This window comes from Ochlerotatus camptorhynchus, unplaced genomic scaffold (genome assembly GCF_037179485.1).
Source record: "Ochlerotatus camptorhynchus isolate MF236.1 unplaced genomic scaffold, CSIRO-AGI_Acam_v1.1 ptg000316l, whole genome shotgun sequence".
Taxonomy (NCBI): domain Eukaryota; kingdom Metazoa; phylum Arthropoda; class Insecta; order Diptera; family Culicidae; genus Ochlerotatus; species Ochlerotatus camptorhynchus.
Window position 1 is genome coordinate 1514020 of NW_027040804.1, and position 23137 is coordinate 1537156.

At 39.7% G+C, this 23137-nt stretch overlaps 1 protein-coding gene across 2 annotated transcripts in view; it reads right to left on the reverse strand.

Moving 5' to 3' along the window:
• Nucleotides 1-23137, reverse strand: part of LOC135707709 (solute carrier family 66 member 2) — a 95083-nt gene that overhangs the window by 69786 nt on the left and 2160 nt on the right. The window lies entirely within an intron of this gene.

The following is a 23137-nucleotide window of genomic DNA, read 5'->3' on the forward strand; positions in this document are numbered from 1 at the left end:
ACTGTTAGAAAATTCCGGAAAAACCAGGAGTAGTTGCAAGACATATTCAGGAGAAGTCAGAAAACCTTCCAGGAGAAGTCGGAAGAAACTTCTGGGTGATGTCTGAAGAATCTTTCTTTGAAATCGGAAGAAACTTACGGAGGTAGTAAGAAGCAACTCCTGAGGGAAGTTAGCATAAATAAGAGAAAGTTGGAAAAAAATTGGTAAAGTCTAATAACACTTCCTGGAGTAGTTGTTATATCAATAATTTAAAATTAAATGGCTGAATTTCTTCAGTACTTTATAGCTAGTTACTGAGGATTAACGATTTATAAAAAAAAAACCCTGCTTTTGAGACTAATAATATTACACAAATTTATCATCAGGATATCATGAAAAAATATATTTATTTTATTTCTTCCATTATGCACCATCGTAAAATAAGGGGATCCAATCAAATCACCCAAAAATGTCAAAGTTTGTCAAACTGTGTTTCATTGAAAAGTGAAACAATTCTAGAAACAACTAGATACCGATTCTTTGAGTTAAATTTTCTCGGTAGTGCCATTGAATTCCCGGGGTTTTTTCCCGGTAATAATAAATTCCCGGGTTTTTCCCGGAATTCCCGGTAAGTGGCCACCCTATAAGTGTTCTTCACAAATATAGAATTTTATGCATCTAGGGATTACCAGACGGAATCATAAGAAAATTGAGGGGAATCCTGAAACTAAAAGTAATGCAGAAGACATTTTAAAATGGTCTTAACGAGACTCTTTAGAAATTTGAAAACATATCTGGAAATAAGTTTAAAAAAATTCAAATTAAGGTGTAGAGTCCATACACAGAAATTTCAGATCCAAGGATTACCAAAAATAGTCAAAATTCTGAGACTTCAGTTGAGAACAAATCTCAACAACCTAGTCTAAGAAAACTTTTCAAGATTATGGGACAGGATTCAAAATTCAAAGAGAAATATTCAAGACATCGGACTGTTATTAAAAATTATATGTTAAAATTGCAATCAAATTCCCAGTTGTTTTCGATTCCCGATTTTCCCGGTTCAGTGGCCATCCTTGAAACAATTTGCTTTAAAATTTTCTTTTTCTCGGGCGACCTACTTAATGAACGAAGTTCAAAATATATCTGAGTGTTTGTTGCAGAGAAGCAAGCTGAGAATTTAACTTTCAGATCTGCAAGACTTCTGGATGTTGAAGCAGAGAAGGCAGGATTTACAGAGACCGACGTTAAATAAAGGATTGAAGAAGAAGACAGGATTCCATCAATCTTGTCCTTAAGCAATGGTTTTCTCTACACCTTTGCCAGCAGTGATGCCAGATCTAAGAAAGCTTCCGTATATTTTTAGAAATGATTAATTTCAACGGATGATGAAATCTACGAAATCGGATTTATTTTTACAGAAATCTCCGTTGCTTTTTCCTACAAAACTCATCCCAATGCCCATCACGAATGCATCATAAAATAAATTCCATAAACCAAATTCGAAGCCGCACATTCGCCTTACAATTCGTATTGAACAGTTTGTGCCATTTGTGTGCAATTTCCTGCCGCCAAACCCGACCCAATCCGGTTTGTCTACTGGCAATAAGTACGCACGGTTCTGAAATGATAATTTGATATGGGAACGTGACAGAATTTTCGAACAACCGATTGCCTTTGGCGCGATGAACGACGCAACTAGGGACATATTAGCGCACCCGCACACACACAGCCTCCCATAAAAAGAGCGTGGTGGCAGCTTAAATTCGCGAAAGCAGCTTATCAACTGCTGCTTCTTGACGATTGGTGGCGAAATTGAATGTGGTCGTCGTTGTCACAAAGTTGGAAAATTAATCGAAAAACTGCCTGTTACGAAAGAGTCCTGAACTAAGCAGAACCACACGTGTGAGACACCAGCCAGGAGCACCGCAAAATCATTCGGTCGGTATTGATTTTTGAATCCGAAGCAGAAGCAGACGACGATGAGTTTTCCCTTGATTTAGACTGACTGCCACCTCCAGCTGGAACAAGTCAAGTCACATGTCGCACGGAAGCTTCGTCGAGCCGTCGTCGGTCCTGTTGAGGGTTCCGCTTTGTAGTTCAAGGTTGTAGAGAAAATTCTCATGTGGTGGATTTTGTTTGGGAATATGGTGAAAGCACAAAAAACCGAGGTTGAAACGACTGAGTCATGGTTGCATAAAATTGGCTTGTGCTTGAGGAAATTCATGTTGAAATATGCAATAAAGGTAAAAGGAAAGCTAGAGGAAATAAAAGCAAAACAGTTACTCTTCTGTATATAGCTTTAGGTGGCACTAAATAATGGAAAGTTTGCAGGAAGTTTGAATTTATTGCATGTTAAGATGTATGCAAGACGCCGAGGATGAATGTTGTGAACGAGGAAAAATACAGATGTACTAAGTTTAGAAACAGTAAATTTCGAGGACGACCTTAAACGGATCCAAAGAGGGATTTTTACGGATCCCGCCAGGGTCTTCACGGGAACCCGGTGTGGTTTTCGATAGGGATTCTAATGGACCTCAAGAATGATTCCAACGGATCCCAACAGCGATTATAATAGATAATTACAGGAATTTCAAGGAAACCTGACTGAGATTGCAACGGATTCCGATAGGAATTTCAACGAATCCCGACGCAGGTTCCAACAGATCAAAAACACTCCAACCGATCTTAACACGAACCCCAACCGACCTAAAAAGGGATTTCAACCGATCTTTTAAAGGATTCCATCGGATATTTTCACTGGTTTCATCAGGGATTTCCACATAAATTCCAATGGATCTCGACTGGGGTTCTAACGGATCTGAACAAAAATTCCAAACCATCTAAAATGGGATTCCAATAAATTTTAAACGGGGCCTCAACGCATACGGACTAGTAGGATAACAACGGATTCCAACAGAAATTCCAGCCGATCTGAATTGAGATTTCAGATCCTAACCGTAACTCGTACGGATTCCGAAAGGTATTCTGGGGTCCCAACAGGGCGTCACCATAACCTCAATCTACCTGTTCAATAACTCTCAAAACGTAAACAAATAGAAACATATTACTTTAATGGATACAAATCAGTGAAACTAGAAAACCCTATGCCTTTTGAAACTGATTTGAAAGTAAGTATGACCTAAATAACGTTTTCAAAGTTGTTGAAAAATTAAAAAGTGAGGTTAGGCAACGCTACTGCAAAAGGGATTCCTATGGATCCAGACCGAGATTCCAATGGATTCTGACAAGAATCCAACGGATCTCGAAAGAATTCCAATGAATCTCGATAGGAATTCCAACGGATCTGAAAAATGAATCCAGTGGATGTCTATCAGAATGGATCCCGACAAGAATTCTATTGAATTTTCACTGGGACTCAAACGAATCCCGACAATAATTCCAACGGATCTCGATAGGAATCTTAACGGATATGGAAAATAAATCCTGTGTACTCCAACAAGATGATGAACAATAATGAACGCAAAACATGAGATATCCAAAGATCAAATTTTTAAAAATCTCACGACTTCTCCGATGGTCAGGCATTGGGCCTAATCCAACACCTCACGACAAACAATTAATTTATCTATTAAACAGTTTCACGAAAATCTGAAAATTTCCACGAACTTTTGAGAAGTTTCAAGAAATAAAAATTCTAGGAACTTCTTGAATGTTCCGCGAAATTCTGGGAATTTTAAAAACATCTAGGAAGTTCCAAAATGTAATGCAAAGTTCAAAAAACTCTTAAGAAGAACTTCAGGAAAGTTCCAGGAGCTTTTTGGAAATTCCAAGGATGGCTTAAAATCTCAAAAAACTTCAATGAATTTAAAGAAGCTCCATGAACTTCAGATAAGTTCCAAGATTTTCATCATAGTACCAAAAACTTCAGGGAAATTTCAGGAACTTCAGAGAAGATTTAGGAATTTTCCAGAAATATGAATTTTGTGGAAGTACCAAGAGCCTGTGCAGTTTAACACTTTAATGATAAAACAGTTTAACAACTCATTTTCTCAAGTTCCAAGAAGTTCACGATCTTCTGGGAAGTTTCACGAGCTTCTGGAAAATTTCAAGGACAACTTAACAATTTTACACACTTCAAAGAAGTTCCAAGAACTTCAGAGAAGTTTAAAATACTTCGGAGAATCATCGGAATTCGTCGGAATGATCCTCAGGATTCGTGAGATTGCTCCTTGGGGTTCGTCAAAATCCACCTCGAGATTCGGCAGAATCCACCTCGAGATTAATTAGAATCCTCCTTAGAATTCGTCAGAATTCTCCCCGGGATTCATCTTGACACTGGATCTCGATGTTGAAATCCTAGGTTTTCGTCTTATTCCAGGAAACCTCCTCCTGAAGCATAATCACCTTCTTCGTTCTCCGAATGGCAAAATAACCAGGATCCATTGGGTATTTGTTTGAGACCAACCAGTCTACGGCTGAAAGTCTCATTAATATAGCTAAGCTAACCTAACCTTGGCATTCATTTAACAATTTAAAAAACGAAAAAATTAAGAACTAAGCAATCTAAAACAATTTTGCAATTTAATTATTAAACAATTTAACTACCAAAGAATTTTAGAATGTGCCTTCCCGTTTTTGAAAACATGATCAAAGAAGTTCCGCGAAGTTTTACGATCTTTTGGGAAGTTCCACGAACTTCTGGGAAGTTCCACGAACTTCTGGGAAGTTCCACGAACTTCTGGGAAGTTCCACGAACTTCTGGGAAGTTCCACGAACTTCTGGGAAGTTCCACGAACTTCTGGGAAGTTCCACGAACTTCTGGGAAGTTCCACGAACTTCTGGGAAGTTCCACGAACTTCTGGGAAGTTCCACGAACTTCTGGGAAGTTCCACGAACTTCTGGGAAGTTCCACGAACTTCTGGGAAGTTCCACGAACTTCTGGGAAGTTCCACGAACTTCTGGGAAGTTCCACGAACTTCTGGGAAGTTCCACGAACTTCTGGGAAGTTCCACGAACTTCTGGGAAGTTCCACGAACTTCTGGGAAGTTCCACGAACTTCTGGGAAGTTCCACGAACTTCTGGGAAGTTCCACGAACTTCTGGGAAGTTCCACGAACTTCTGGGAAGTTCCACGAACTTCTGGGAAGTTCCACGAACTTCTGGGAAGTTCCACGAACTTCTGGGAAGTTCCACGAACTTCTGGGAAGTTCCACGAACTTCTGGGAAGTTCCACGAACTTCTGGGAAGTTCCACGAACTTCTGGGAAGTTCCACGAACTTCTGGGAAGTTCCACGAACTTCTGGGAAGTTCCACGAACTTCTGGGAAGTTCCACGAACTTCTGGGAAGTTCCACGAACTTCTGGGAAGTTCCACGAACTTCTGGGAAGTTCCACGAACTTCTGGGAAGTTCCACGAACTTCTGGGAAGTTCCACGAACTTCTGGGAAGTTCCACGAACTTCTGGGAAGTTCCACGAACTTCTGGGAAGTTCCACGAACTTCTGGGAAGTTCCACGAACTTCTGGGAAGTTCCACGAACTTCTGGGAAGTTCCACGAACTTCTGGGAAGTTCCACGAACTTCTGGGAAGTTCCACGAACTTCTGGGAAGTTCCACGAACTTCTGGGAAGTTCCACGAACTTCTGGGAAGTTCCACGAACTTCTGGGAAGTTCCACGAACTTCTGGGAAGTTCCACGAACTTCTGGGAAGTTCCACGAACTTCTGGGAAGTTCCACGAACTTCTGGGAAGTTCCAAGGACAACTTAACAATTCTAGATGGAGCTGGAATTAGGGCCTAACAGCTTTTGTAAACAATGACTTCTCTTAATGATTTCTAGAAATTCAAGGCTCGCTCACGCAAACCAACATCCTCATCGGGTAGGGAAAGACTTCCCCTATCCGATGGCTAGGTTGGTCTGCGTGGACGTGCCTTGAATTCCTAGAAATCATCGATAGAAGTCATTGTTTACAAAAGCTGTTAGGCCCTAATTCCAGCTCTATCTAGAATTTTCCAATTCAGAGAAATTCCAAGAAATTCAGAGAAGTTTCAAGAACTTCGGAGAATCAAAATTCTCTTTGCAATTTGTCAGAATCCACCTCGAGATTCGTCAGAATCCTCCTTGACACTGGATGACGTTGTTGAATTCCTATGTTTTCATCTTATTCCGTGAAACTTTTTTTTTTTTTTATTATAGTCACTTTAACAATCTTGGGTCATTCGTGACTTGTCCGGGGGTGAGATTTGAACTCGTGACTTTGGCGTGAGAGGTATGGATGTTAACCACTACGCCGGGGTCGCCCTCTTATTCCGTGAAACAGTTTGAAACTTCCTCCTGAATCAGAATCACTACCTCCGCTCCCGGTATGACCAAATGACCAGGACCTGTCAAATTAAGTTTCTTAAGGGCGAGAGCATGCCATTAGAAAACAATAATAAGTCCATTTGTCTGTCAAAAAAGGCCACTTTGGTTGGCCGAATCGACATACGTTAGATTACGAGGGAGCACTTTATAATTGATTTGGTCATGCTGCTAGCAGTCGATAGTCGATTTGAATAGTTACGCTTGATTTATCTTTTAATTTTGTAGAACATCTTAATGGAATCCCTTTATGAAGAGCTTTTTCAGTGTGTTGATTTATTTCCTTTTCATTCCGTTTAATTGTTTATCTTTGAAAGATACGCGTATTTCGTCCACTACTTGCAGACTTCATCAGTGCCACTGAAGAATTCATCTAAAGTTTAACCAATCTTGATGAATTAAGGAAGGCCTAAACATTAATCCGTCAAAAGTTGTAATCGTGCCTTTTACTAGAAAGAGGAAGTTCAACCTAAAGGAGTTCAACATTGGAGGAGAACAGATCCATCTTAGATCACATAACTAGGAGTTATATTGCATTCGAAGTTGAATTGGAATGCTCAAATTGATTCTGTGATCAACAAAGCAACCAGTGCCCTGTGGTTGTGCTACAAAACTGTTTATAGAAAATGGGGCTTAAATCCAACAATTACAATGTGGATTTACACATCAGTAATCCGTCTAAAAGTAACTTATGATTGTTAGCGTGGTGGCCAAAAATGAAAGAGGCTACCGCACAGAGGAAGCTGGCAAAACTACAACGTCTAGCATGTATTGCTATAATGTGTTAGATGCAATCCTCAATCTACTGCCCTTGCATGAATACGTACAACTAGAAGCGAACAGAAGTACTTTAAGGCTTAAAAGGTATAAAAAAAACTTAAGGGACAGCCCTATGGGGTTGTACGCGATGGTGACGTAGGACAACGTGGTCCTTATATAATAAATCTTATTTGTTAACTGCAGCAGGAGCTTGTGTTCTGTGTGGGAATAGGAATTTGAGCGGGGTTCTCTCTGTTTATACGCTTTAGTATGACGCGCTTGACATAGATGGCCTACAGTGACTCACGAAGAGCTACTGATTCCGATCAATAGCGGTGCGGCTTCTTCCTCCTTCTATGGATGATCATGTGGGCTGCAGCTTGCTGCTTGCAGACTGCCTGTTTCGTTGTGTACTCCAGAACACCACCAATCACCACGCGGTGATTGAATAAACACCGTTTGGTGAGACCGGATGAAATTCAACTTTGAAATCTGTGTTAGGTGCGATTTGGGGAATTTTTCCAATTTTTTTCCTGGCAAATCCGAATTCCCGGTTTTCCCCCGGATTTTCCGGTTGGATGGACACTCTACTTAAATTGGAATATTTGAAAAGTTACGCGGGAAATTTCACTGTACTTCTTTGACTTCTCCCATCGCTTTTAAAAAGCAAACCTCAAGCTTTCCTATAAGCTAGATAAACCCATAAAGTATTGAGATAACAAAGTCGCAATAATCCAGTTCAATTAATTTCCATGCGATAAACATTTACTCAACTGGGGTTGAGATAACGCATTCAACAACCCCAATCCATGCATGGACTTATGTAATACTCGAGCCATGAGGTTGAAAGACTAAAGTGCACCGGCAAAAGGTTAAATTGTTGGCACAACAGTTCATGGAAATAAAGTCCTTTTTAGCAGCCCAGGATCAGTTACTAAGCATGCTGAACATAGTTCTTGGATCAGTCAACGCGTCACCCCCTTCTCGCTTTTAATTGTGGCACCAAAAACCAACACTAAAGCAACCATCACAAAAAAGCAAGCAACGTTTCGAGAAACGTGACTTGGGCCGCGAGCTAATAATTTGTGAGTTCTATGCATTCATAATATAGAAGACGGATCGTGAAGTAGAGCGGGGGCAAGGTGAAGGGGTTTGGTTGTAGAACAAACAAATGAAAATAAAATAAAAACTTTTTGCTAAAGGCGACAAGCTGCTCAACGGTAGAAGTTAGGTAGGTATATACAGTGATGTTCGATATAATAGCAGCGCATGCCGATTTGCATACACATTCATGATGTAACTTTGTTGTCTTATGATCAATTGAGTTGAAACCTTAGTCACAGAACTACAAATATGTTTAATTTTACGATTACAGAATGCAAAATTTTTGGAAGCACCTGCCGGAAAGTGATATACGAGGTAAAATTGTTCGAAGTAATAGCAGTTTTAGTAATTTGCATTTCAACTCAATTTTGAGATTTTAAATTTTACATTTCTCAAAATTCAAACAATCCCGGCCCAAGAAACAAATGTAACTATTCTGTTAAAAATGTTTAAAATATTAGCAGTGCATAAATTTTCAAATCAAAAACTGCTATTATTTCGAACAATTTTACCTAGTATCTCACTTTCCGGTAGGTGCTTCCAAAAATTTGGTATTTTGTAATCGTAAAATTGAACATATTTGTTGTTCTGTGGAGCAAGTTTTAGCTCAATTGATCTCAAGAGAACAAAGTTACAACATGTCAAAGATGTCAATTTTGCGCTGCTATTATATCGAACAGCACTGTACTGCCACTCTTCCAACACTGTACCAATGTGACTGTCTTTCCAAACTTTTTCAGAACAAAATTGATGAGTTCATCCAGTATTATGAAAATATGGGTAGTTTGCTACCATTTGCACTGAAAAACTCAGTTTTGACAAAAACGACTATGGGACCGACATGCGAAGGGAGGCAGTGTAGGTATCGAACAGTGAAATACTCACCCCCCGCCCCCCCATTACCGCATCTCTCGTGCTAAAGCAACCAGTTGTTGTATGTAATTGACTCATGCAGGGGTGGATCGCTCTTTGAAGTGAAGAAGTGAATCGTTCATTGCTTTATAATATAGAAAGCTAACGTTAGGTTAAATTAAATTTTTATTTAATCCATCTTTAAATAGATAGATTAATGTTATTATTCTCCCGATCAAACTTCAAAAATCTGGTACCGTCGAACCACACTCCGTGTTTTTACTGGAGCTTCACTAGGGTGCGCAATCGAGTGCACCTTCAGTGAAAACACGGAGTGAAAATTTTGAAGTTAGACCGGAAGAATAACAGCATTATTTTTTTACAGATGGATCAACTGAAAATTAAATTGGACTTAACCTTAACTCTCTATATAAAAAAACGTAATGAACGATGGTGCAAAGAGCGATCCATCCCCGGCCACATGGCTCAGGTTCAACTTGGAGCCAATAGCCACCGCCACCGCCTTGAAACACAAATTCATCACAAGGAAAAGCGAAAATATTTGCACAAAGGTTAGACTTTTTCCGAGCTTCCAGCTACGGAAATACGTTGACGGCGAGTAAGGAAACCAGTACGGGGAACAGCAGGAACAATCGATGCATATTAGACTGGTTCAGCAAGAATTCGAAAAATTCTAACCTTTTTCACTTCTCTAACCCAGCCTAGTAAGTAGTAAAAATAACCGTTCATGGTGCGAAAACAGAAGTGTGAACGAATTGCTCCCATCTCACATCGCTTCAAAGCAAAAATTTCACAGATTACAAATTAATTTATCACATCATTCACGGAGGGTGTAAATTACTAAGCACAACAACTTTTCCAAACAAAAGTAAACACCATAATGCTTGATGGCATTGCAATGTACCAGCCGAACGTGATATCGCTTAATCACGGCTTACAACGGTAATCGGACTAATCCCTGCAGTCGGGTTGGGTCGGGTCGGGACACTCCCATACTGGGTCTGAATCACGATGCATCACCACCGCCGCCCACATCGCACCGTTCTGGGACGGTCCAGCCTGGCGAAGTTGGTCAACTTTGATGATAACTACAAAACCGTACAGTCAGATGGATGACGTAAGAGGCTTACGGTCACGACTTTCCACTTCAGTTGTAAAATCGGTTATCACCTTTTCCACGTGAAACGGACTACAGAGATGTCCAAAGGTAACGACTTGCACATTAGCACATTCATCACCATTTCGTTATTTTCGTTGCTGTCCGTGTACTAACAGAAGCTCTGGATTGAATGATTTTTTTTTTCAGAAGGTAATTGATCGGCCTCGAGGTGATGATGATGATGACGATGAAATTTGCTGCGAATTGTGCGCTTTATTTTGGAATGTCATTCAAGTGGCAATTGTGATTCACACTCTGGGACTGCGAGTAGGTGTAAATATTGACGCGGCCGATGGGGCGGTAGATTAGATAAGCCGACTTGGAATGGAAGGCTTGGATGACTTGTAGCATTTTTCCTATCGGATCGAATTTGACAAATTGGTTCTTGAGGCGGTCCCATTTGTGCGTGATGTAGCTCGTGTAGCAATCACTAGATCTTTAGAGAAGCAAGGTGATTAGGAAACTCCCAGAACTGCACGTGGTTGTCCTGGAAATTAGGAAGAAAATCTTAGTATGTATATCTGTAAAAGCTGGCAGAGTCCCTGATGTTTTTGAAACATTCGATAAGTAAAATTTATGTTCATTTTAATTCTTGGAGAAACGTTCAGCATCAGGGTGTCGACTCAATAAAGATAACAAAATTCCCTGAAATTCAAGCAATTCAAGATATATATTAGTACCTTGGGGACATTTTTCCTTGAAATAACACATGGACCTCTAATGCAGTACAATCACCGACAAACCGACATGAATGACCATAGCAAGTAAACGCCAGGTATGCAGTTCAAGCAGTAACCAGGATGTTACTATGATTGAAAGCGACGAGTGAAGAAAACTACAACCATCTCGATATAGGGGAATTTACGTATTCTCGTCAATCTAAGCAGCTTCCGCACTTCTATTAGCATTTTCTCAGTGTCACGCACACATATGACGTGTCGGTTTGTTTACATTCATCTGCTGCTAGCTATTCTATCCATTCCAATCAACAAAACTGTCCAAAACGGTTTGAAAACGTTTTTAAGGCGCTCCAAACTTCTTAGGTGAGTGTGACTATTGTCGGCAGCCTCTTTTACTTCGGCAACCTTTCCGTTTAAACTGCGTGTAAACCAGCTGTTCTATTATCGGCAACTCGAAATCAGCCGTATTTTGATGTGCTTATGTTTCTTTTGAAGAAACACCTGGCATAACAGGTTTGCTCAGTCGTAAAAATGTATTAGGATGGAAGTTGAAAGACTAAGGAATCGTTTAAATACATTCAGCGAAGTGTTTAAGTGAGAAAATACATCGAAATTGACGTTTAAATTGTGGTTGCCGAAAACAGTCGATGGCTGCCGAAGCCATCATTTACCCTACATCTACAAAAAAGGCTTGCTTAATCGCTTAAAGTTTTCAGCAAGTTCATGATTCGTTTCTTACCTCGACTTACTCCATGATACGAGAAGAGGTCCTTGGCATGGCAATTTTCTCACCATTAGTAAATTTTAATGAAAACTCTTATGAAGAGCTTTGAGTGTGTTGGTTTATTTCCTTTAAACTCCGTTATAATTGCTTCTCTTTTGACAGATACGCGTATTTCGTATACTACTTGCGGACTTCATCAGTGCCAAGTAGTCAACACCACAGCAATTATAACGGAATTTAAAGGAAATAAACCAACACACTCAAAGCTTTTCATAAAGGGATTCCGTTAAGAGGTTCGACAAATTTAAAGGATTGAAAACGCTTAGTAATTTCTGAGGAGCAACTACTTCAGAAGAAAAATTCCAAGGGTCTTCTGAGGATAATTTCATAAAGTTTGTGCGAGAAAACGAATTCGGGCATAAGTCCTTGGAATCTTTTTGAAAGTACTAAAAGGAGGATTACAATTAAATATGAGAATAACTCCAGAACATCTTCAAAGGAATTCGGAAAATAAATTCAGGAGAGTTTGCCAAACCAATTATGAGAAGAATTCTAAAGAATTTGTGAGGAGAAATGCCAATGAATTCTTAGGAGACTTTCAATGTGAGTAGAATTCCAAGGGAAGGAGCGAGATTCAAACAGAAATCTGAAATGAATTCAATGAATATTCGGAGAATCTTTCCGAAGGGTTTCTTATTGTGGATAATTTCAAGATATTTCCGAGGAAAACTAAAAGAAATTTGAATTCGAAGCTTCATCGAAATGTTGAGGTATATTTCAATGGACATCAGAATGGACGATTCTGAGGTCTACAGATGAACTAGCCTAAGGCTAAAAATCTCTTTAATAAAGAATTAAAAAAAAAAATATTCTGAGGTCTTCAGAACTACTTGAAGTTCCCAAATTTGCCCTGAAGTTAATGAAACTGGTTTGCAGTTCTTTTTTGTTTAAGAAACTAGCCTGATGCTAACAAAACTTATCATTAAATTCTTAAACTTTCCTGAACTTTATAGGACTTCCTAAAGTTACCTCAATTTTTCTAACGATCATGGATCTCCTTTAAAGGTTTAAAAATTCACTGAATTCTCTTAACTTCTTTAAAATTTATGTGACTTCTCTAATCTTAACTGAACTGCTCTGAGGTTCTCTGTTCTTTTCTGAAATTCTCAACACTTCTCTAAGGTTTTTGCAGTTAGCTTGTTGTACTGCGCTGAATTTAATTGACTAACCTAAAAATGTTTAAGCTTCACTGAGCTTCTAAACTCATGGGAAGAATTAAATTTTTAACGTGTCTGAAGTTATCTGAAAATCTGGGAACTGCCTTAAATTTTCATTAATTTTCTGGAACGAATGGAACTGACCTCCACCTGATATTTTCCCAATTTTCGAAGCTTACAAAACTTCTTTCAAATGCACCAGCATTTTGCTAATCTTCATACAAATTCCTGAAGTTCGTGGATCTCCTTTTAAACTCCATAGATTTCTATGAAGTTCTCGAAATGTTTTTGAAGATCACTGTCCTTCTGTGAAGGTTTCAAAGTTTTTCTAAATTTCTGGAACTTTTGTGCTCCCGCAAATTTCAAGGAATTAGACCGACATTATTAATATAGTTCTATGATTTTCTCTGATGTTCTCAAGATTTTTCTGAAGTTCATGAAACTTCCCGTAAATAAAGACTGCCCTGAATTTATCAGAATTTTTTTAAGAACCCACTATTTTACTGAAATTAAATGATTTGCCTTGAAGTTTCGACAATTTTTCTGAAGTATTATAATAGTTATTACTTATCGCTAATTTCCCTGAACTTTTCTATGCTTACCTGAAGTTCTCTAAATTTTGTTTGAAAATCCTTCAAATTTTCTGATGTATATTCATAATTATCTGACGCTTCTGACGTTTTCGGATCAATCCTAGAATTCTTGGAATACCCCATAATTCCACGGAACTTCGTAAGTCGCTTCAAATTTGCTTAATTTAATGGGATTATTCTGAAGCTATCTGATCGTCGTCGAAGTACTCGGAACTTCGCTGAATATCATGCAACCATCTAAATGTATTAGAAATTCTCTAAAAGTTCTTGCATTTTTTTTTAATCAATGGAACTTCGTTGATGTTCTTTAATCAATTAAGCTAAATTTTTGCATTTTTTTAAGTTCTTGAATTCTCCATGATATAACACCCTTTAAATATTCTCACGTTTTCCGGATGTTCATATAATTTTTATCACGTTCCAGAAATTCTTTCGGAGCTTTGCTGAAGTTTCCGGGAATACGCTGAGCTTCTCGAAACTTTTTAAAGGGTTTCTACAATTCCTTGAACATATTTGAACTGTCCTGTGATTCTCTAATCTGTCTCGATGTTCCCGATGCTCTAAATTCTATTGAGGATCTCAGTTCTGCTCGAAAATAAATGGATTTCCCGTAAACACTTTTAAATTTCCCTGAAATTCTTTGGACTTCTGTGAAGTTCCTGAAATATTTCTGAAGTTTTCATAATTTTTCTGAAGGCCTCTGTACATCCCTGAATCGGAACATCTTAAAGGTTCTTGATTTTTTTTTCGGCACATCATGGAACTATCCTGAATTTCTAAATTTACTATTATAGATTTTTAAACTGCTCCAAAAGACGGGAACTACTCTTAAAATCTGAAATTCCCCAAAGATCTCTAGATCTAGCTTTTCTGAGGTGCTTAGAACTTCTTAAAAATTTGCACAATACCCTCAAGTTTTCTATATTTCTCAAGTTTGCTTGATACCTGTGAAGTTCTCTGAAATTCTACGAACTTCATAAACGTTCCTGAAAATTTCGGATGCTAAAGAACCGCTTTGAGAGTCTTAAAGCTTCCAGTAAGTTCTACATATTTTTAGCGTGTTAACTTCCCTTATGTTCCCGCAGTTTGTTAATGGAACTTCACTGAAATTCTCAGCATTTCCTTTCATTCCTTAGAACTTCTCCAAAGTTCCTACAATTGTTGTGAAGTTAATGGACTGCAATGAAGATTTATAATCTTTCATAATGTTACTTACGAACTTGAAATAAATCATTTTTTATTTCATTAATTCTGACACTTTGAAAATTTTTAATATCTAGAACATGTACATGGAATAGATTGCATATTTTTAGATCTTGGACTAACTCAAATTATGTAAGTTTTTTTTTAACTTTATAAAGTGAGAAATTAATTAAGTGTTAAATTCAACATTCAATGGATTTGATTGTAAAGCTGTTTCTTTTAACCTGATCGCCATGTTTTTAAAACGTTTGGGTAAATTGCTATTGTTTTGATCTACAAAAAAGCATGTTTTTAAAAATAGCCTGGAATTTATCCGTTGAAGTTCTGGAAAACTTAGGTAATTTTATTTAGAAGGATGAGTAGACACCCTCTAGATAGAGAAAGACGACTAAACGTCACAAAGCAAAGAATGATCAATCTTAAAATAAATTCACGCTAAAAAAACGTTGAAAATAGTGACTGATTACAAGAAAGTGACTTGGCCTTAAAAAAAGACTTTTTAGTGACTGGCTTGAAAAAGTGACCAAGTCACTAAAAAGTGACTCGCTACCAGCCCTGCGATTCAGCCGAAGGTTAAATAGGTCATTTCTAAGACCTTTACTGGATATTGAATTTGGATCTGCGACACGTTGACAAGTCTTCGCTCAAAACTTTACAGGCTTTTATTTGATAAAGAGTTGTTTTCAGAAGTCTTCAAAAATAAATTTTAAATTCACTCTGGAAGTCTCTTGAAAATGTATTTATAACAGTCCAGAAAGTATCTGTAGAACACTCCAAAAAATTCTTAAAATTCTTTGAATTTTAAATTTGCTTGAAATTTTCCTTAGAGTTCCCATGCAATTCACCTCAAATTTTCGACCAACAATTGAAAAGGGCTAATTCGCGTTTTTGAGCAAAACTTGTAATCCCCCTTCCCTGCCAACACCATCAGGTAGGGAAAAATCTCTCTCCGAGAATTATCTTTGAATTTTTCTCAGAATTGCCTTGGAGTTCTCCTCTAATTCTTCTGAAAATTTATAACGGTGGTTTGAATTAAGGAAGAACTATATTTTGAGTCTGTACAGGAAGAGAGTTTGATAACGAATTAACAAAGTTTGCCATTGTTGATATCTTCAAACAAACAGGTCACTAGGGTAGTGTCACCTGATTACTTCGATCTTCAACACCCTCTCTTAATCAGCCAATCCTATTAGCGATCTCATTGCACGTAATCCTTCAGCTTCGAGTGCCTTTATGAATGTATCTGCTAACTGTCCATTAGTTTTTATTGGTTGCACACAAAAAGTTCCAGCTATCACATGGTCCCGCAAAAAGTAGTGCTTGATATCAATGTGCCTAGCACGTTTACATTCAGTATTACTAGCCATTGCAATGGGGCCTCCCTTAGCTCAGTCGGTAAATGCGCAGCTACAAAGCAAGACCATGCTGGAGGTGGCTGGGTTCGATTCCCGGTTCGGTCTAGGAATTTTTCGGGTTGGAAAATTTCTCGACTTCCCTGGGCATAGAAGTATGATTGGACTTGCCACACAATCATATCAATGCAAAAATGGTACAGGCATCGAAAGCTCTCAATTAATAACTGTGGAAGTGCATCTAGAACACTAAGTTGAGAGCACGCAATAAGCTAATATGCGGTATGCAATAAGCTTGAAATGCGAAGAAGAAGAAGAAGAAGAAGAAGAAGAAGAAGAAGAAATCATTGCAATACATCCATGCTTGTCTTCGGATATTGTGAATGGTTCTTCAGCTTGCAGTACACCTAACTCCTCCAAGATGCCCTTCAGTTAAATTCCATCGGATACCGCAGCGCTTAGTGCCACGTACTCAGCCTCGCTTGATGACATTGCCACAGTTTGTTGTTTTTTGCTAGACCAACTGACGGTACAGTCGAAGACCTTGAAAAGGTATCCGCTTATTGATTTTCGATTGCTGCTATCTGAAGCCCAATCGCCCAATTTGCATCTGCATATCCGGTCAACACTGATACGTCATGCTCGCGGCGAAACAAGAATCTCAATGACTTGGTTCCCTTCAAGTATCTAACAATCTTCTTCAGAGCTTGCCAGTTGCTATCGCTGGGACGTTGCTGGTATCTTCCCATATGTCCAACAGCGTAACAGATGTCAGGTCTGACGCATAGTATAAGGTACATCATACTGCCAAGCAGCTCGCGGTTGGTTTGATCAGTACCACAGCTCGATTCGGGAAACAGAAAGCCCTTCTCCATCGGTTGCACAGGGTTGCACTTTTCCATTCCAAATTTCGTCAGAAGTTTATCAATGGCCGCCTCCATCGAAAGTGCAATAAATCCTTTTTCTCGATCATCGAAATGTCTAACTTCTCCGCAATCTGAAATCTCTAATTTCAGCGGCAATGTTTTCTTCAGTTGATCGATCAATCGATACCAATTTTGTCTACCATCAGGAGTAGATCATCCACGTAGATTATTTCGACTCGGCTCACCCTGGTGTACAAACAGTAGTCGTGTTTGGAACGGACGAAGTTATTCTTCAGCATCAGACAGTTCATCTTCTCGTTCCATCATCGAGTACTTTGCTTAAGGCCATGTAACGATTTCGCTAGTTTGCACACCAGATTGCTTGGAGCTTCAACTGTTTTTGGAACTGCCATAAAAACATCTTCTCTTAGTTCACCATATAGGAAAGCAGGATATAGGACGCTTCACAAGTCGCCAAACGTTATTGGAGTGCAAGGAATCCAGTTCATTGTTCACAGCTTCCAAACCAGCATGTCTTGTCAGCTCGACCGGAGATCTCATCGAACGATCTCGGGTCGAGCTGACAAGACATGCTGGTTGGAAGCTGTGAACAATGAACTGGATTCCTTGCACTCCAATAACGTTTGGCGTTGGAAGTTAGAACATCTAGAGCACAGGGAGACCGGGCAGCATTTGAGTCTGTGAAGGAAGAGAGTTTGATAACAAATTAACAAAGTTTGCACTTGATGCTATTTTCAAACCAAACGGGTTACTAGGGTAGTGCCTCCTGATTACTTCGACCTGCAACAAATTCTCATTAAAATTCTCCAGAAATACCATTCGAAACGCGCTTTGAATTATCCTCGTAATTTCTAGATAGATCTTCGCAGAATTTTTTGAAAGTGTAGCCTCAAAATTCGCTTCCCTTGGTATATTTCACGAATCCTGGAAATCCTCTTCACATTTGGGAGTTCTAGTAAAAACTCTCTTAGATATTTTCCTAAATTATCTCTAGAATTCATTCTAAAATCTGCTCAAATTTGTTTCGGAAAAAAATCTCTTAATAGATCTGTATCTTGAAAATCTAGTCCAGCCAAAGGGTCTTGAAATCTTATTGTTTTTGAAGAGAGGATGAGGTATATTTTTCCAAATTTGTTATCTTTTGGTTTTTTCCCGGTGACTAGTCACTTTACATTTTACATTTGAAACACTTGTTTTTAATCCCATTATATTTGTCTTGCTTTGAGCACATTTTGAGACCCAGCTCCGCAAGAAAATGATTCCGGATAGTAAAGGGCGAACACGAAATTATTGCGACACAAAAAATGTCATGCCAATTTTCTTATAATGTTTAGAATCAAACCAAAATTTTAGGGTAGTTTTATACATATATTTACTTCAGAAATCAAAAGAAAAGTTAATCGATGGAGCCTTGAGTGTAAAATTGAACGCATTTTCGCTTGATGCCCTCCATCAAAGTCTTTACAGTGTCATCCGGTACCAGTTTCTCAGTTTTTTTTTCCATTTTCTTAACATGTCCTTCTCATCTTTGACTGTCTTCTTGCTCTTCCTTAGTTCCCGCTTCATTATTGCCCAGTACTGCTCCACCGGGCGCAGCTCCGGACAGTTTGGCGGATTCATGTCCTTTGGAACAAAATGGACAGAATTGGCCTCATACCACTCCAGGACACTTTTAGAATAGTGGCATGATGCCAAATCTGGCCAAAATAGCGGAGCTTCGTCGTGCTGCTGCAAGAACGGCAAAAGGCGCTTCTCGAGGCACTCAGATTTGTAGATCTCGCCATTTACTGTGCCCTTTGCCACGAAAGGCTCACTCCTCAGTCCGCAAGAGCAGATGGCCTGCTAAATGAGATATTTGGAGGCGAACTTCGACATTTTCTTCTTCTTAAATTTGTCGTCCACATCGAACTTGCTCTTGCCGGTGAAAAACTCCAACCCCGGAATTTGCTTAAAATCGGCTTTTATATACGTTTCGTCGTCCATCACACAGCAGCCATATTTTGTCAGCATCTTCTCGTAGAGCTTCCGTGCCCGAGTTTTAGCCGTCGATTGTTGCCGCTCATCGCGGTTTGGGAAGTTCTGTACCTTGTATGTATGTAGTCCAGCTCTCTTCTTTGCATTCTGGACGTAGCTCTGCGACATGCCGATCTTTTTAGCCAAATCACGGCTTGAGACGTTGGGATTTGCTTTAATCATCCGCTTCACCTTTCCCTCCATCTTTTTGTTCTCCGGTCCCGGTTTTCTTCCAGTTCCTTTGCCGTGGTCCAACGTCAACCGGTCCTGGAACCACTTCAACACTCTGGAGACGGTTGAATGGTGAATGTTCAACATTTTTCCCAACTGCCAGTGCGACAGGTCAGGAAATTCCAGGTGTTTGGAAAGAATTTGTTCTCTCAACTCGCGTTGGTTCACCTCCATTTTCGTTGAATCGAAAAACACGACTTCGAGTTTGACAGCATGTACACAATACACATCAATGAGAAAGTGTGCAAAATTTGGTTGATTTTTACCCAATGGTAAAAAAGTTATGCCCTGTTGAATGTGTCGCAATAATTTCGTGTTCACCCTTTACGCTTAACCTAACGGTTATTCGCGGGCGGATTCCTCCAGTGGGAAATCTCTTAAAAACAGCGCTATTGATATCGTTCCGGTCATGTCTCAAATTGGCCACTTCCCCCAGGGAACCAAAATCTGCTCCAAGGAAACCGCTTGCTCCGGTGAATCTGAAAAAGCTACCATTGGCATTGGTTTGCAAAATCTCGAAGTATGACACCCATATTGATGTGGTTTAGGTCATGTCTCAAATTAGTTTATTTGGTTCTACATCAACAGACTGGGTTTAGTCGAAGACAACATATCAAGAAGACTGGCAACTCTACCATTTTCTCATACGAACGCTATGAGCTAAATGCTTCGAACGAATTGGATAGCAAAAATTACAACCTCAGAAAAATGGTTTGTGTATTTGATAATTTATCTATGCGTTACTTCCACCTTTGCTCGAGAGCAGCGCTACTGTATCCGTCGCTTAGATTATGGCAGAGTTGTCAGTCTTCTTGATTTGAAGTCTTCGGTTTAGTCATAATGATGGATTAAGCAATACTAGGAAATACAATATAGTCAAGAAGTAACAAGCTGCAAATGCCATGAAATCCAACTTAATTCCTAATAAATAAGGAAGCAACACGATTGAAAACCCTTTGTAGCCCATTGATAGCACCATACGAACTATAGTTTGTACGACGAAAAGGTATCCTCAGCATTGCGTTGTTACGGAGTGTTCGTGGTTGAACGTTAACGTCGATTTGTTGTAGAATAGAAGGACAATCGATTCTGCCCTGTAGAATGTCTGCCACAAACAGGGCCCTTGTCGTATCTCGTCGACTCCACAAAGGATCCAGGTGAATTAACTGGCACCGACTTTCGTAGCTTGGAAGGCGATGAGGATCCCTCCAAGGCAATCGTCGAAGGGCTAACCATATGAAATGTCGTTGAATAGACTCTACTCTTTGTACACTGTTTTGGTACTTGGGATTCCATACAGGGCAGCAGTATTCAAACTCCGACCGGACGAAGGAGCAGTAAAGCGACTTCAAACAGTAGATGTCCGTGAAACTTTTAGGTATCGTGAAAATGATACCTTGTCGATCACGTACGAGATATGCTGGCAGTATGCGAGTTGACAATCTAAGATGACTTCCAGATCCTTAATGTGATTCAAACGATGTACGTCAACGCCTTCTAAGATATAATTGAATGTAATTGGATGTTTCTTCCGTGAGAACGTGATTACTGAACATTGAATAAATCCAAACCACCATGCGGTTCAGTTGGCACCAATTAGCAAAAGTTTTGAGTTGGAGTTGGAGAAGGTTGCAGTCAGCGATGGCTCGGTTTCGGAGATAGATTTTCATGTCGTCTGCGAACGACAGTCGTGGACCGTCGAGGACGAAATTGACGTCGTTGAAATACACAAGAAATATCAACGGGCCGAAGTGGCTACCTTGCGGAATACCCGAAGTGGCAGGGAACGAAGGAGATCGGCAGTCGTCGATTGCAACTTCCAACTGAGGAGACTGCCGTTTATACCGAGCCTATCCAGTTTGGCGATCGCTATAGGATGGTTTAACTTGTCGAAGGCGGCTGATAGGTCAGTGTAGATGACTGTGAGACACAGAAGGTTGGAAGTAGTCGACCGCCCTGCCATGAAAGCATGCTGGTCTTTGCTCAAGTGCTGCTTGAAGTGAGAGACTAAAGGCCGGCGCACAATAGATACGTTTTCGGGTTTTTTGACAGTTAGCCCATGCATTATCTGTCAAAAAACCCGAAAACGTATCTATTGTGCGCCGGCCTTAATGGTTCCATAACGACCAGCTCGAACAGTTTAGATATGGCACACAACGATGTGATGCCGCGATAGTTGTCGATGTTTCTTTTGCATCCCTTCTTATGCACTGGAAACATCTCAGCTGATTTCCAACAGGAAGGAAACACCCCACTGGCGAGGGACATTTCGAACAGAAGGCAGAGAGGAGCCACCAGGCTATCGATGTGTTGCTTGAGAAAGACGGAGGAACTCCGTCAGGTCCAGGCTTAAATGAAGACTTCAGTTGCGAAGCCGCCCTAGTTATCATAGCGAGTTCGATGTTGATTGCTGCCAAAGATTGATCAGACATTGGAACATTACTGGCTGCTAGAGAAACGTGCTCGTCAGGTAGGTTCTCATCCGAGAATACACTCGCAATTCTGGTTTAGAAAAGACGGCAAATGTTCTGAGGGGATGAAGCTTCCGTTCAGTACCATAGGCATCCAGAACCTACTCCAGGGTAACCATGACAAGCTGCGGACTTAAAAAACCACCGTTCGATTATATTGATCCAGCACCTGCTCCAAGGAAACCGGAGGAAGCTGTAAACCTGAAAAAGCTACCATTGGCATTGGCTTGCAAAATCTTGAAGTTTGACACCCATATTGATATGGTACACGTCATGTCCTAAATTGGTCACTGCCCTAAGGGAACCCAGAATCTGCTCCAGGACGGCCATCGCAAATTGTGACGCTGAAAAAGATACTGGAGATATCGCACTGAAAAATCATGAGGATTGATACCCATATTGACGTGATTCAAAAAATTAACATTACTGGTCACTTTACCGGAACCGATTTCGAAGAAATGGCCAGATCTCGGTTGTTTCTCAACAGAGCTTAGATCTGTGAACAGCATTGAATTCAGAATTGCTTCTAGTATCATCTAGTATCATCCGGTGGCCACTGGCTACCACACATTTTCAAATGACTTATTCAAAATATTGAAAATTCCCCGTCAAATACATCCGGTTTCATCAAAATTGGATTATTTTTTGAAAAGTTAGTGCCATTTGAATTATGAGAAAAAATTGTCTGTTTTCTTTCAGTGCCAACATTTCAAAGGGGGGTAATTGCATTTGTTAACAATGTCGCTGATGAAGGTTAATGACATCAACAGGTAGTGGAATGTTTCATCTACCAGCTAGCATTGTTAATTTGGAGGGGTGAGCTTTTAGTTGCGAGAAATCGACGACTAAAGCCATTGTTTACCAAAGCAATTACGCCTCTTTGAAATGTTGGCAGTGATTTTGTCTATCTTCTGTATATTATATTTTTTGGAGCAAGAAAATAAAATTACGAAATGTTACAGACCAAAAAGTGGTAAACCCCTTGGTCTCCTGTAATCCTTAGATATATTAAGAAGCTGTCATCTTCTTTTAATTTCCTTCTCTAAAATATTCACTTCTACACAATATGTTTCGATAAGAGATGAACTAGCCTCAGGCTAAAAATCTCTAAAATAAAGATTAAAAAAAAAAAAATATGTTTCGATCTATCTTGTTCAAGCATTGGCCACGCCGTAGTCGCTCAACGGGATCGAATGACCAGCTTCAGCATGTGTGTGCTTGATGGTATCCTATCCTACGAGACTTGAAGCGCACCATTTGCAAATAGCGCATGATTGTGACTGTGCACCATTTTCCGAGACCTTCTGCTGGAGTCTCGCTTCTATGTTGCGTCTGTTCCCTCGATAGTAAACAGGAATATCATGATAGTACGTTTTTCGAAACTTATAGACATAGGGAACTTACGACAAGTATCGAGATGCGTGAGCAGCAATCGAAGTACCTTTAGCTATCCTCCGAAATGCTCTGAAATTACTAATCTAGGGGAAATGTTGGCTTCGGCAATACCTTAACCTATTATCGTCAGGGGGTAAACAAAGTCCTAGAGCACTCAAATTTGTCCAATAGATGCCCTGA